This window comes from Corvus hawaiiensis, chromosome 1, assembly GCF_020740725.1.
Source record: "Corvus hawaiiensis isolate bCorHaw1 chromosome 1, bCorHaw1.pri.cur, whole genome shotgun sequence".
Taxonomy (NCBI): Eukaryota; Metazoa; Chordata; class Aves; order Passeriformes; family Corvidae; genus Corvus; species Corvus hawaiiensis.
In genome coordinates, this window is record NC_063213.1 from 69,709,616 (window position 1) to 69,726,164 (window position 16,549).

At 41.0% G+C, this 16,549-nt stretch overlaps 1 long non-coding RNA gene across 1 annotated transcript in view; it reads left to right on the forward strand.

Annotated features, from left to right (window-relative positions):
- LOC125328941 overlaps positions 1–16,549 on the forward strand; it is a 77,603-nt gene that overhangs the window by 50,213 nt on the left and 10,841 nt on the right. The gene's annotated exons all lie outside the window — the stretch shown is intronic.

Consider the following 16,549-nt stretch of genomic DNA (forward strand, 5'->3'; position numbering starts at 1 on the left):
TTTGGCAGAGGTTTGTGGCTTAAATACTATTCTTCAGATATATTATATGTACACCTCCCTAATGGTATCTAAAATACTTTTACTATTGATTTGTAGCCTCAAACCCTCTAAAGAAGATTAATAACTTTTATTCTCTGAAAATCTAATAAAGAAACTTGATTTTCCTTTGATTTTCTTGGGGTGGGCATTGGACACAGCTGAGGAGGGAAGAAATACTTTTTTTTTTTTTTGTACAGCTGCAGTATTTGCTTATTGGTCCACTTATTTAGAAAGTTCATGAGTTGGATTTAATTCTGTCTTCAGCTTGAGGGAAATCAAACATCCCTTCTTAAAGAATGACCCCCACAACTTCAGGTTGTTTATTCTGGAGTGGGTGCATCATCAGTTCTTGTTGAAGCTGTTTCACTGCAGAAAAATATCTTGTGTTTGGGTGAAGGCAAAGAGAGAAAGCAGTCATTATTTTATTACTTAGACACAGGGATGACCTTGGAACAGGAAGGGTCCAGTCTTTGTGTTAAGAATTGCTGAAACTTTTAACATGCAACAGCAGTTGGGTGGTGCAGTGACCCACTGCACAAGGTCAGGGTAACCCAGGTTTTTGTTACTAAATGCTTTGGGGAGGTTTAGAGGGAAACAACTCTGAATGATTGGTAAAGAAATGCTTCCTAATGTCCAGTCTGAACCTGCCCTGCTGCAGCTTTGAACCATTCCCACTGTCACTGGATCCAGGAGAGCTCAGCACTTCTATCCAAACTACTCTGAAATAGCCAGGCTTGTTTCTTCAAGCCAACAATGAGTTGAGTCATAAACATAATCAAAGCCATTATAGCTGCCACTGTAAAGTACAAACACATACAGCACTTAGGTTGATTGATTTCTTCAGCAAATGAACTAGATGGAAGTTTCCCCCTCCCACTTTATCAGATGACACAGCGGACAATGTTGTGATCCATAATAGCTGTTGTATAAATTCATGTGGAAATGCTGGTGTCGTATTTTTGTGTGTGTGTGCATTTTCTTCATACGCATTACATATTGTGGGTTAGAGTGCAAGGTATGGTTGTCTATCTTAGAGAAGAAATTAATTAGAATAAATGAAATATATTAGAATATAACAAGGCAAGAACTACTTTAACTTTTCTTACTCCTTTTCCTACGATTAATATGCAGTTTATTGTACACATTGCTCCGTCTCTGGAGTAGCATATTAAGGTTTTAAGATACCGTGTATCTAAAGGATATTTATTGTGCCCTCTAGCGCCCAGTGCGAGGGTTTACCTTTACAGCAGAAGTGAAGCCTCCACCAAGGATGAACATTTAATCGCTAGTGCAAATTCTGTCCCAGACAAAATGTTTTAAGAACCTTCCTTGCCAGCGATAGTAAGCAGCAAGGAAAAACGATGCTAACAAATCGTTAGTGTAAGAGAAATCCTACTTAAGATTAGTTTTCTGTGACTTTTGCAGAGAACACAGCCACTGGAGAATGAGTTCTAATCAGTGACTACTGTGGTTCTGCACTGAAAAGGAAGAAAAAAGGAGAAACAGAAATCATATCCAACAGAAAATAGGTCTGCACCCCCATACATGTCTCAATAACACCGTCGATATTCCTAGGCTTGTTCTGTCAAGTAGTAAAGAAAACAGTTGCTCTTGTATCAATCTTTCTCCGTAGAGCAGAAAAGCTGATAGGCTTGTGCAACAGGAAGGAAGCAGGAGGACTGTGTGACTAACAGCCTCTCACTGTGACCTGTTTTCTTCTCAGCCTGTCTGTATGGTAATGAGTAACAGAAATTGAAAATGGTGACCTCTGGGGTTAACAAGTCTATAATACAGTCTCTAAATCAAAAGCAAACCAGGAACGGGGTAGTGTCCCGGGAAACAGCTCTTATCAGTTGTTTACCTTCTTTTTAAACTTTGTGATGTTAAATATTTAACACTATGAAAGTATATAAATGAAATATCTATCTAAGGTTTTTATCTGTTTGAAACTTAATTGCAGCTTCTGCAAGCAGATTTTTGCCAGGTCTAAGAGGACTAGTTCATTCAAGTACAGATTTGTTACTTTCAGATTGTTAATGCCTCCTGTAATTTTTGACTGAGGAGTCTGGCCTGAGATACTCTTTTGAAGAGAGGCTGAAATTTCAAATCTGACTGTGAACTTAGTCTTTGTGGGTAAAGCACAGCAGATCTAGCACACAGACATTATTCAGATGTCTTTGCATCTGAATAATGAGAATCTTTGCTAAATGTGACTGTCTTTCTTTGCCCCGTTTGTGATAGCAAAAGGCAATAGAAAGTGTCTGCACTCTCCCTCAACTACTTGTGGAATATTTAATGTAAACATAGAGTGAAATTAATATTAACTGGTACTTAAAGAGGTAATAAATAAGCAGTTAAATTTCAGGGCAAGGTACGTTATTGAGTGTTTGAACTGAGAGTGGCAATACATTAGCTGTGCTATTAAAAAACTTGAATACATTTGAGCATAGTTTTCTGAGAAGGTACTTTAAAATCTCCTGATATTCTACAGCTCTACCTATTTGACTTTGAACACAGATTCGAAATAGAATTTTAAAGGTTGTGGTTTTTTTCAGAGAAGAGGTGAAGAAGGGAGTAAGTAGATTTTCCATGCCAGTAATTCTTCCCTTAGATGAAACAAAAACTTGGGACACCTTTTTCAATAGTCATTGTGCATCAAAGTTACTTTCTATCCCTCATGTAAGATTTACATTTGTCTATTGTGGAGAAATGATCATACATCATGGTGGCATTCTTTTTCATATTCAAGATGATGCTTCTTTAGATTTGAAAATTGATGCTGGAAAGGAGCCCGAGTGCAGGCTGAAGTCTGCTGTGGTGGGGGATAACAATTCTGTACAGCTGATGAAGTGTAGAGAGGCAGCAGAAGGTACATAAGGTGCTGCTTCTGGTGAGTCCAGTGATATGTGACATTATGTATTTCAGAAGCAACTAATTTTAGATATTCTTTGCGAAGGAATTTTTACAGGTTCCCCTTGCATGCCAGAGTACTAGTCTGAAACATCTGCTGACAGGTCGCTCTGTGCGCCTGCAGACCACATGGGGAGAAGAGCCAGGGAAATGAAGAGGGAGCACCCACTTGCTCAGTGTGCCATGACCTTGTCCTGGCAGTTTGTTATGGGGTGTACCCATGACAGTAACTTGGTGATTGCTTCCCAGTTACTGTTGAGCCTTTCATTGACTTGGAATCAAGCTATAATATGGGATCAAGTCCTGTACAGGAACACACCAACCTGTGATCTGAGTGCTAGCCATCCTGGTAAAAGAGTAATCAAACGAACATTGTTTTAACACCCAGTGTCCTGCCCAGATTAACAACCTGGCGCTGGAAATAGTGAGCAGCTCAGTGAAAATTAGCTAAAAAAAAAAAAAAAAAAATCCAACTACTTAGCCAAAGTTCAAAAGAATAATGTTATGCAGAGGACATAATTCTGGGTGAGGCCCCTCTTTATTTCTGCCAAAACCAGACTCCCTAGGGCTTCAACAGGAGCAAAGCAACGTTTCATTGTCTTCAGTGCCCTGACACCAACTAGTTGAGCCTGCTGTGAACGACAGAGTAGTCAGGACGGCGCTTGTCTTGCCGGAGCCCAGCTGGGGGTGCTGGAGAGCCGAGAACGGCACCGTGAGATGCTTTAAACGACTTGAGCCGCGCGGAGCAGCAGATCCACCCCCATACCAGCGTGTTTTCTCCCTTACCCGGGTAGTTGCAAAAAGAACTGGGAATTAATCAAAATCTTTCTTGTGTTTGCCGGGAGTGGCTCTGCTGAGAAGCTATTTTATTACCTCCACCATCCTTTCTTGGTCTATTTTATATGTCAGATAAAGAATCTAGATATCTTGAGTTTCACCCGTACATTCAACAGTTTACCCATAGAACAGATATTGTCATCATAGTATTTGATACAAATGAAGAATAATGGTTTATATTTGATGGATAGGCAAACTGATGCTTAGAGACTAAGGGAGACTCAACAAAAAGATACAGCCACCTCCAATCTGCCTATGGGCAAAATTTCAGCCCTTTAAACTGTGCATTTTCCAATCTGTTATGCTCAAAATCCACCTGGAGCAAACTTTCTGACTTAGGATTTGACCTGGAATTTTGTAGGTAATGATTGTATAGCATGAAACACTGGGAAAGTCCCTGGAGCCAGAACTGAGATCCAAACTTCTCTCTGCCCTACCAGGGCTAGCCAGCAGGCCCCAGTAGTGCTGCTGCAAGAGCTCCCTTCTGCGGTGGGAGTCTCTCGAGCACGGACGTGCTCTGCCTTTCCCCCGTCCTCACCTCCTGCTCTTCTGCAGTTTCGTGGGACTTGGTAGCTGAGGTGCCCTGAAGTGTGAAACCTGTGATAAAATTCTCTCCAGGGAGACAGGGTTTCAATTCCATTCTTAATCACTGGGCTATATCGTAGAAGGGGAAAAATAAAATAATCAGCACGTGCACACTTGGGAAAAGATATGTGCCGACTTCTGTGTATGGGAATGGAGGCCTGTTGGTAGCTGTCCCCTTGGGATATTCCAAAACGTTTGGGGAAGCAGATGATTCAAGACATATTCCTGGTATTACTTGCTTTTGCATTACTGTTGGCTAGCTGCAGATAACCTCTCTCACTGTGGCCCTGTGACTCCTGAGTCCAAAGCCTCTTTGCCTGGATGTCCATGTTGGCTCTTCTCTCTCTGTCAATGGCCCCAGTGCAGGCTGCAGCCAGCAAAGGGGCTGTCCTGGGGGAGCAGCTGGGGTTTGGTTGGTGGCCCTCTGGAAGATGATTGCTTATACCCCAACCTCTCAGCCCCTGCCAGGTCAGGGCCCAAGTGCTGCTGTGGGCTGCTCGTGGGCTGTGATTCTCTCGGATAAATACTAGGTGTATAATATTAATATACAATGTAAGCCTTTGCAGGGCTGGAGCATTACTATATCTGATAGCTACTCCTGCCCTCTTGGGATCCCAGTCATCAAAGGTGTGAAAGGGTAATCTTCACAGAAATGCAATCGATACCCATATATGCCTCCTCCCCATGCATGGAAAGGGGGAAGGCATTCCCGCATAAGGAGGTGTTCTTCCAGCACACGTGCAGAACCCAGCTTGGTAAGCTGCCCTGAAGGGTAGAAGGTTACAGTTTTACAGAATGACCAATACGAGGTTTTGGCAATTGGCAGAGTGGAGGTTAGAGCAATGCAAAATTACATACTCATACAAGTTGTTGTTAATTCAATGCTTTGCCTGTGCTTAGTGTTTTGGGAGTTCTGGTTTGAGAAATACTAAGTTTGTTGCTATAATGTGAACTAAAACGCACACAACTGAGTGTGCCCCTTACTTCAGATTGCTTCTAGCTTGGTCTGCATGATAGAGTTGGCAAAGACTTGTGTATGGCTCAGAGAGGTCTGTCCCATGCACTAAATGGCATTAGTCATACAACTATATGCATACTTCTTTTTTTTTCACGTTGCTGTGGGGTATCCCCGTTTTCTCCCAGACCTCCTACGCAAAAGGTACAAGCACAAACTTACTTCCCTGCAGCACCCTAACTAGTCATGCAGATCCACCACTGCTGTCACAGAGCCCTCACATTTGAAAATTACTTCCTTGCCATACATCTGTGCCGCCCAGCCCCTTCCCCTCCCCCTTTCTTCTTTGCTACCTGCAGTATTGCAAGCCCCAAGAGCAATGAGCAGAGCTGAGAAATCCCCCAAACTCAGTTATCCGTGCAGCTACTCAGCATGACTCTCACAGCACTCAACATGTGCATTGCTTCCCCCACTGGGTTTTTTGACCTTTTCTGTGGCCTATTGTCATCTAGCATCCTGTGTTCACGCTACCTCACAAGCCCAAATAGTTTGTTCTGGGATTAATTTCTGTGGTTCAGGGGCTCAACCTAACGAGCAGTGTAGCAGCAGTCAAAGCTGACAGCAAAACCCCAAGTAGAAAATTGAAAGAGAGATTAGTTCCTTTCCCTCTCCTCTCTCTGAAAACTCAAACACTGAACTAAAGGATTCTTCATACATTTTTGGATAAAGAGGCATCATAGCCTTTTTTTCCCCTTTTAATTGCTATGTTCCATAACAGAATCACTCATTACTGCAGTTTTACCTTGGGGGAAGATAGCATAGCAGGATATGTTTGATTTCTTGCCCCCTCTAATGACTGCAATGATAGCACAATTGTTCCTGGAAAAGTGTGCATTAGTGTTTGTGATAGTGAATACAAAAATACGAAAAATTACTGTGGTTTAGAGCCAGGGCAGTCAGGGGAATATGTGCAAGTCTGGGAAGTAAGAACAATTCATTTCTTCCACTGATAATCTCCTTGACCAGGGGAAAGCTGCATAGACTCCTGTTTTGAACAGTCATTCACTTAAGTCAATTTATCTTGATTTTTGGATGTCTATCTTGAAACAGATGGGGTGGGAGTGCCAAAGGGCCACTCAGCCCCTGTCTCAGCATATTCCTTAGAGCACCCTTGGCAGTAGGCACTCATGAGGGCAAACTCAGATTGGGCCCCCAGAAACAAAAAGCTACTTTTGAAAGAAGGGCTTTAAGGCAAAGGTTATGAAAATCCTGGTTATCATGAATGCTTATTTCGAAAGGTAGGTTAGTGCCCAAAATGAGTGTTCCAGGAGAGTGAGGGGAAGAAGGGCGTCTCCCTTGCTGCTGCTGTTTCTCTGGGGAATCATGATCCACAAGTGATATGAAGCCTGACAGCATTCTGCCCTCTGGCTTGAGAAGGGGCCAAGGGAGATGAAGCTTGGATGCTCTCTGCTCAAGAATATCTTTGCTGTGACTGAATGTTGCTCCACAGCAGAGCTGGAAATTATGATGGTGGTTTAGAGCTGATCTTAGGAGGCCTTGCTGCCACGTAATAGGATTATCTCTTCAACTGAGGTTTTTTTAACTGTAAGAAAGGATATGAAAAAATAAACATAAATATGAGAGAAATGGGAACAAGAACATGCACTACATGTTCCTAGGCTGTGTACATGAGTAATGGAATTGAGTTTAAAAAGATAATAAGGTAATAGAAACCTCTGTGGATAACTCGTCATCTGCTTTATTAGTGATCTGACAGGATTTGAGCAGGAACATTTAGCCTGGGACTAACAGAAACTAATTTCTTCCCTTTTTTCCTACCAAAACCTTTAACCAAGACATGCTTACACCGCTCTCCTTCAAACATCTCTGTTTGATGGCTGACTTCAAACTTTTTACTTCATCTGTTGCAGTACAGGCAGATTTGGATACTATTGAATAAATACCCTGATGGTTTATGGATCACACTTGAATTTCTCTGAGCATTGCTCTAACAATATCATAGAACAAACACTGAGTTGCTTGCATAAGCTCGTAGGTGTTGGTGGTTATGCTGCAGAGGCATTTAGTCAAACCATTCTCCCCAGCAATATCTTCTGAAGCACGGTGGTGTTTTCAGGCCTGCTGGAAACAAGCCAGGCTTTTCCTGAGCCTTACATGTGCTGGGGCATGACTTGGAGTAAGGCTGTGTGAATATATTGCCTGCAGTGTTCACTAATTTTAATGGTTTCATCCCTTGTGATGTAGTGACTAATTCCTTCGTGTGCATGCACATGGCAGGAAATGCTCCTAAAACTCTTCTTGTGATTTCTGATGAGGGCTGATACTTGACTTTCTAATGCCCATGTCTTCTCTTCATGACATTGCTTCTGGAAAGTCTTGTTCTCAAAGAAAAATTTCAGTTTCATTTTGATTGCCATATCCAGCCTCCTTGCTTGACTTGCCACCCTGGAGGAGTATAAAACCTAAAATCATTCTTTCACTATGTTAAAATGTCTCTGGAGAAGAATGACACCGTAATAGTTCTTTGTGTAGTAAATAGCATTGATTATTTGCTTTCTCACTTCCACAACACAATTGTACTTTGGAAAACTGCCTGCTTACAATTACATGCTGGGATTCATAGAAAAGATTATGAAAATTCCATGTGTTTGGAACAGATGTGGGAATACATGCTTGTGTATGCCTCCAAGATCTGTGTGAGCTAGCACCTTGCTGACAATTCTTTTGTATCCATATCATCCTACTCAGCACTCGTACTGAACAGTTGTACTGTTCACCTTCCTCTAAACCCCACTGCAGGTCTCCTCTTGGGGTGGAGAGTCTGTGTGATGAGAAGGAAATGGCAGTGGTCTAGTCAGATGTCTAGACTGCATCATTTTTTCCTGGCCCCCAGCAGAATTCACAGGTGAGGGCTGTGTAGAAGAATAGTTTTAGACTGAAAGCGTGTTACACAATATTTTAACCCCTCTGTGCTACGGGACGTGTTGTGTAAAGGGTGAGATGGCTCAGAGGCAGAAGCATCTAAAAAATGCAGAAATCATGTTGCAGTAGTGCTGCCATGTGTTAGAGATGCTGCTCAGGATGATTTCTTCTGCCTTCCCCTGGAGTTAGAAAGACATATGCAGAGCCAAGGGTTGAGCTGCAGCTTGCGCAAATTTGGGCTTTGGGTTTTAAAGATTAACTCTTTTTCCCAGAGCCCAGGACCGTGCAGTATCACGTGCCAAGTCATAGTAATAATATTGGTTCTTAAATGAAAAATGTGGGTGTGTGGAGAGAAACGATTGTATGTAAGTGATTTCATGCAATGTGGAAGAAGAGAAAGCGAGCCTTTGTTTCCCTCTGTACGTGATTTTCCAAAGAGAGCAATCTTATGCTGCATTCCGAGATAGTGCAGGACTAACAGGAAAACAGCTGTCAGCATGAAAACCAAGGACAAGTCTTCTGTAAGATCCAGAATAAAAACTAAATAACTTGCATGAAACTAAGACTGTGAGTCCTAGTAAATCTTCCCTATTGATAACAAATGAAATAATTGTTTTGTCAACATGGCTCATCCTAACCTGGGTACAAGTCTTTACTTAATCTTAACATCTGTGGGGTACAAGGTTTAAGCACTCAGCTGAGTTACCTCAGTACGTAATGTCAGCTTTTACTGTTTGATAGCCTGTGTTTATAAAGACAACACATGCAGTCCAAGATGCCATTTCTGTTACATGCATAAATATCTTAAATTTTACAGGCAGTTTTTTAATATCAGAAGTATTTATACAGTTTAAGAGGGCCTAGATTAACATTAATTAAAATAGCTATGCAACAGTTACTGCAGAAAGTCTAAGTGCAGCTGCAATTAGAGGCACCTTCTCTATAAAAGAGAAGCCAGAAGATTTTAACTCAGTTTTTAATGAAGTTATATCTCAGTGTCTGTATTACAAAACTCCACCTTGGAAATTAAGCCATATTCAGAAAAGCTCTCACATCTTTATCTCATATTTGTAATCTGAAAGATGGAAGGATGAGCTGAATTTCTAGAGATTTGAACTGCTACTGTTGCTAAATCTAACAGGAACCTAGTGACAGAACTTCAGTGGACCTACCTCCCCAGTAGCTGCCTCTGTAGGATTTGATCCATGGAGCACTGTAGTATAATATTCCTAATAAATAATATTGAGACTTAATCTCTGTCAATCAACACTTTTATGGAGGAGCTGTTATGGAGGAGTTGAGCTCAGGTCTGCTCTATAGTGTCCTTCCCATGTAACTACCGGGGGGCAAAAAGAAGCATGCGGCAAAAAGCTTTTCAAAGTGCCCACCTTAATACTGAACCCCATGAGTGGAAATCGTGTGTAGTGAATCGATTGCATCAAACTGCAGCCTGATTCTGCAGCTTCTCAGTTTACAGTGCTGGCTTGCAAGAGCTCTTGCAGGAAGAGCTTGTGAAAAAGGAGAAGTTTTTAAAAAATCTTGTCCTTCCTTCCTTCCTTCCTGCCTTTCTGCCTTCCTGCCTTTCTCCCTCCCTCCTTCCCTTCCTCCCTCCCTCCCTCCCACTGCTGCAGAGGTATCAAAGTCCTGCTGAATACTTGGGTATTTGTTTGACTTTGTATTTGCCTTGCTGAGGGTTATGCTGGAGGCCTGTGAAGAGAATAGACTTTGAGCTCACTTGGAAAATGCAACAAAAATGGTGGAGGCTGCATGAAGGGATTAAAAAGGGACAGAGATCCTGAGGAGTCTGGCAGCCATGTAGAAGCTGGTCCCAGTGTATCAGTAGTGTGGTATCTTAGCACGTGTATTGTACAAGCTTTTGAAAAGGAAGTTGTGAGAGAAAGCAAAGGGACCACATACATAATGAAATTACATTATGAGTAACAAAAGTACCACCGAGCCTGTGGGCCTCCCTTTCTCCAGGATCTGTCTGAGCCTTCATTTCCTTGTATCTGTATTCTGTGACTGGGCATTGTTTCATTTCCATGCCTGTTTAGAAAACCCTTCTCTTTTTGGTGGCCCAGAATGTCTCACACATGAGTAGTGCCACGATGTTCTCTGTGGTGACTTACCAACATGTTGGCCAGGAGCAGCCCAGTGCCAGTACTAGCCCAAGGATGCCAAGGCTGGGTAGAGGTAGATAAAGATGGACGAACTGGGAGATGAAATGTGGTGGAGCTTAGGAAAGCCTTCAGATGCTCCTGGGGCAACAGAAGAATGGTGGAAGCAATTGCTGCTGTTTCCCTGATGGTTGCTGCCTCTCTGAGTACACCCATCCCTTCATCAGTAACCTGCCTTGCTTTCCAGGGCTTTGAACAAGACAAAGTTGGCCATTTGGATATCCATCCTGAACCTTACGCATAACATCTTTCCCTTTAATTCTTCAGAAACCGAGTGAAGCTGTACAGTTCTCATTTTACTATTCTTATATTCCCTACAAGTGCTCCCTGGGCCCAGCATGGTCCTAGCAATGGGATTCTGTGTCAGCTTTTCCAGCAGGCAGCGAATTGACCACACTTGTATTGTTACTTTAATCCAAATTTCTGAGAAAACACCAAGATCCATAATTTTACCTCAAAAATCTGAACAGGTACATCATGCTGTCTTGTATCAATTTCAGTGCCTTTTTGTTGTTCTATTGCTTTAGAAGAGCTTTGCCTGAATACAGAGGTATTTCCTGGTAACTGAGCAAATCTCAAGTTTACTGATAAGTGTAAATTCTTGCTGCCTTGAAACATGAGCCCTCTGGGTTGGAATGGCTGAGTTCTGAGAAGAGAGGAGAAAAGCTGAAAAGCTCATCTCTTAAGAAATTGATTTGGTTTGAAGGAATTCTAGAAGTGTGTGGGGAGATGGACATGGGATGAAGGCTAAACCGAAACTCCAGTAATTTATTTTGAAACCAAATTTAAAAAAGAAAAAAGGTCATAAAATCTCATTATGTCCCTTTATTTTTGTGAATTTTCTAATTGTCCTTTTAAAAAAATTAAACCGGTATGATTTCCTCTTGATCTTTCTTGAGCTCAACTTGTGACTGTTACTACGAGGAAGTCTGCTGCTGATGTTTCACATGAAGTTATACTGTGTTGCTGATATGTTACAATTTATACAAATTGCACTTCTGCCAATTTCTTCTGTGCTCACCATAAGAAGCTGAAATTTGACATCAAAGACGGATCAGAAATAGGATAGTGGTGTACTGATGGGCTGCCTCTGGTAGGTGGTTGTTTTGTTTTTGGGTTTTTTTTTGGTTTGGTTTTTTTTTTTTACACAGATGCAGTGTGCTAAGAAATTTTTCATTGAGCTTTCTGTAACTCACTCAGTTTAATGTCAAGGGTCTGATTTGTAGGTGCTACTCTAGTCCCTTTCAGACCTGGCTGGAAAATCACTGTGATAGAGAAGCTAGGGATTTCCCCATCAAGGGAAGACCCCACTTGATGGTGAAGCAAATCTAGACCCTTAAAGACACCTCCTGTTCAGAGTCATGTGAAAAAATTTACCCTCTGGCATATTGGCTCCAGGAAAATCATTATCCCTCCCATTCTTCCTGCGCAGTTAGGGGACTGGGTATGTTACGGATGTTACAGAAGGCACCTCTTCTTGCCTTGTTGCTTCAGGTGTGTGCCAGACAAAGTTTCTTCATATCCCAATCTCCACTGAGATAGTAAGATTAAAACCAGCACATCTCCAGTCACATAAATTTGGCTTAATTTTCTGTGAACTTCTTTTCCTTTTAGTCACTACATATATGTGCATATGCCTGTATTTACATGAAAAGCGTGTACTCTCATATGTAAAAAAGTAAAGGACAGAGTATAAGGCCTGCACAAAAGCACAGAATTATCTTTTTTTTTTTCCAAAGTAGAATTTTTTGCTAAATATTTACATTTAGCAAATGCGGCAAAGATTAGGTAGCCATTTCTCCAAAATTTATATAACACATATTTCCAAAAGGTCCAAAAGCTTGATACGTTGACTGCATATAAAATTTAAAAAACTTGAACTGAAATCAATGCATTTCTACTTGTTCTGTGACCTTGGACCTTTCCTGGCTGCTTGGTAGACTCCCAGATGCTTTTTACAGAGAGGGTTTTTCCTCCATCTAGAACTGTAGTTCTTCAGTTTTTTATTTGTAGGGCTTACACAGTTTCCTTTCTAAACAATTCCTTTACCTCCCTTGCATTATTAGAAAATTTAATTTCATGGAGGTCACTTGGGAGACTCAATAACCACTGTTTTTTGAAATATTGCAAATATACAGTAAGGTCAATTAGTTATGTAAATGTAGGAGTTTCCTGGCAAAGTTGAAAGTAATCATGCCACACTTATGAAGTTCCATTCTTTACCAGGGATCTAATGGCTTGCCAAATATACAGGAAAATGATAAATAATATTTAATGTGGTGAATGATGGTACCCAGTCAGCTAGAGAAGAAAGTCCTGAATGAAATTGCACTTCAATTTTATTTCAAGTTAATTTAAATGGGAATCCGTAAAGAATGGTTTGAATTGACCACCACACTGACTTTTACGGCCAACATTTGCTAAAACTGATAGAAGATCCCTGACATGTTTTCAGTCCTTCACAAGGCACAAGAGCAGTGTTTTCAGCTCATTGTTCCTGAAGGGAAGCTGACTTGGAGAAAAGAGTGCTCCCATGCAGGTTCCAAACCCTGTACTTGCATTTTGGCTTGCTTGACAATTCCCATGCAGATATGAATGAGGTTCAAGGCTGTGGTATGGAATTGTTCATGAACGGTTGGTTTCACTGTGAACTGTGCTCTCAAGCAAGAGCAACATATTCTACCAACATTTTCTGGTAACCCACAGCACCCACATCCTCTGCAAGTGAGAGGCAATAGGTAACAAGGATGATAAAGGTGCTGCACATGCTCCCTGCAACTCACAGGTCACAGTGAGGTTATTTAATGATGGAATACTCCTAAATGTTACTCGGCCCCCAATGCAGGGCAACGCCTCTTCCCTGCACCTGGACTTTTTCTTTGAAGAGCACATAAAAGGTTGTAAACAGAATTTTATGTTTGTTTTATGGTATCTGAATTACTCCACTAGCACAGTATTTGATATCACTGTACTCTGGTGAAAAATAAATTGTTCTTGCATTCGACTTGGCACAATGATGAAATAAGTTGCCCAGCACTATCCAGAGGAAGTCTATGGCAAAACAGCTTTGGATATCTTGCAAATGCCACAAATTTGAGATAATCTTCAATCATTTTGTGCTTTCCTCCAGGTTTTGAGTGGGAGGTAATAGAATGACAGCAAAATGCAATGTTGTAAAGAGAAGTTTCTCAGGGACCAGTCAACAGACTGATGACAGCAAAGAAAATAGAAGTGGCCCTGCTGTGGAAGGTTTTGTTTTCATTCTGTGTGCTAGGAGGAATCTGCTTCCTGGTTGGTGTGTAGAAATTGTGTGGTGTTTCTTTAAATAGCTGTCATTATCTGGTGCATTTCCTGATCTAAAGTGATTTGAAAATCACTGTGGCCCTGCTACAACAAGTAAATGAACTGGTGTTTGTATCAATAGCAAATAGTTTGTGTGAACCCTAGAGTGCCAATGGAATTTCTTTAGAAGATGTTTGGCTTGGGCATGAAGGAAAGGCATATAGATTATCTCAAAGGTTTTGGAAAATGTAAGCTGCTTGGTTACCCCCATCTGTATCTGGTAGTTGGTCATTCCCTTCTGTATTTCAGGACCACAAGAGACTGCATGTTCAATGATACCTAAAGTGAGGCTAATTTTGGTTGGAAAAGACTGTGACTTGCTTTTCCAGCAGGCTTTTTTTCCTGATGGTAGTTTCTGGGACTTTCCCTTCCTGGAAAGCTGTTCTCTGTGGCTTGCATCTCATCATAAGCTTTCTCTCCAGTGCCCACCTGGCACTCTCAGGAGCTAAGCCAGCTTTCTGCCTTGTCTCACTACTCCCACTCAAAAAAGTTTTCAGAGCGGAGTAGAGTTGCGCATACAACTGCAAGGGGCTCCCTTTTCTTGACCTAGCACAGCACTGTAGAGATTTCCCACTCTTTTTGTGTGGGCACAAATGCTTTGTAGTCTGGTTGACAGGTCCAGTGTGGCCACTTAGGGGAGAAGGTTGCTGTTTCTTCTGGTTTTGTATTTGAGTTCAAGTGGCAAAAAAAACCTGGCAGACTCTTCACTTGCCACATAGCTACTGGTTTCCCAGAGTAAGAGACACATCATGGCTGGTGAAAGAAAGGTTCACCTGTCTGAAGTCTGAAAATAAATCCTTGTTCGTTGGTGACAACTGGCAGATGCCTTCTGGAGGGCATCAGGAATGGGGAAGCAGAGGTCTCTGGGAATTTGTCCTTAGATCAGGGTGACTCGTAGAGGGGGAACAAAGCAGCAGATGGTGGAGAAGAAGAGTCAAATCGGTTGAGGGGTTTTGGCATGGGGGCATTAGACCAGAGGCAGCTGCTGGTTTCGCCCGTAACTGTGCTACACAAGGCAAAGTTATTTGAAAACATAATGTAAGCATTTTTGAATAAAACTACGCAGCATTTACTCTTGCTATGGCATTTAGTACTCAAACTTGCTGCCTAGAAGTTTGATATGAGTTATGTACTAAAGATTGGTGTGGCAACAGTAGGCTTAGGCTTCATGTCAGGCTAACCAAAAGGTGCATTCTGATGGCTCTTGCAGAGCTTGACTTGGGTCTTTCACTGAGGTAAACTAAGGCATGGCCATTTGGCATGATCACCACCTGGATCTGGGGTGTTTTTTCACTGAGGCTTTTTGGTGTGTTCAAATCCACAATGGAGTTAGACTCTAGGAGAGGGATTACAAACAGATTACAGTTGAAAAGGCTTGACATGAACACCTGCACATTGATCTTGCTGCACTACCTAGTAAAAGAGTCATATTTCTTTGCCATGGGCCTAAATATTCCATTATATTGTTTGTTCACTGCTTACTTCATCAATCTGAAGAGAAGGAGAGCATAATATGAACCCAAATTTCTCTAGGCGAGACTGGTGTGGGTACAGTCATGTTCAGTCTCTAACTGATACTCATTTTACTGCTTTATTGTCTTTGTTAAAAATAAAAATGTTTCTTAGTGCAAAGTAGCAAAATAATTCTTACTCTGACCAGCATTTGTACCTTCTAGGATTTTTGGTTACAAGATTGATTAAAGTTCATTTTTTTCTTGGGTAATTAAGTTGCTATTAAAATATCTGTACATGCAAAAGAAGAGAATATTAAAATTGAGTTATTGAGATTCATGTTCTTCATTTTTAGTTTCTTTAATTTTCATATTTTTCACTTAAAAGTCAGTCCCTGATTTAGACTGTGACAAGATATATTGACAGACACCCACAGGAAACTATTAATACAGATTTTTTTTTTCCCTATGGCTCTTTCTCAGACATTCCTTCTTAAAATAGGGGGAGAAAGTAATAACTTAGCATGGATTAGTATCTGTGGCATAATGATCTAGTAGAAAATTTTTTTCTCAAGATGCAGTATAAAGACAAGAAAGGAAGTGGGATGTCAAGTGTGAAACTTCAGGATCTGATTCAGATATAGAATATGTTTGTTATTAATTTCAGTGTTTGTCTGAATCTTCATTTCATCACCAACACAAGAGAAAAGGCAAAACTGGAATTATGGGTAAAAGAATTCATACTATGTAATGTACATCCACTGAATTGCAGCTACAAAGTTTACCCTTAAAAGCAACAATCCAAAGACTATTGGTTGCACTACTTCAGTGTAAACAAAAGATGTCACTGTCAGACACAAAAAGCACTGAGGTAATTAAAGTTTGTTCTGAAACTATTCAGATCTTACCATTAAGCTTTAATAATGATTATTTTTAGTTTCTTTCTTTCTACAAAGGGAAACCACTGAAGACACTGTGTGAAACTAATTAATCTGAAAAAAACCCCAAAAACCCTACCCCAAATTCTGTTTTAAAATGTTCCTTTCTTGATAGGAATGCTTATAGAAATGCTTCCAAGTTCCTGTAAATGCCCCCACGTTTCACACATCATATCATGTGAAACTGTTCTTGACCCCAAAGAAGATGCGGCTGAATCATTAGACCAAAATGAAAGAAGAAGAATATGGAGAATAGAAAGTGTGTGAATTGTGAGGAGAGAACACAGTATAAAGTGGAAAAAAAGGGGAGGTTTCAAAGTAGTAGATATTAGAGAAAAAATTACACCAAATGAAGAGATTTTCTTCTGCCCT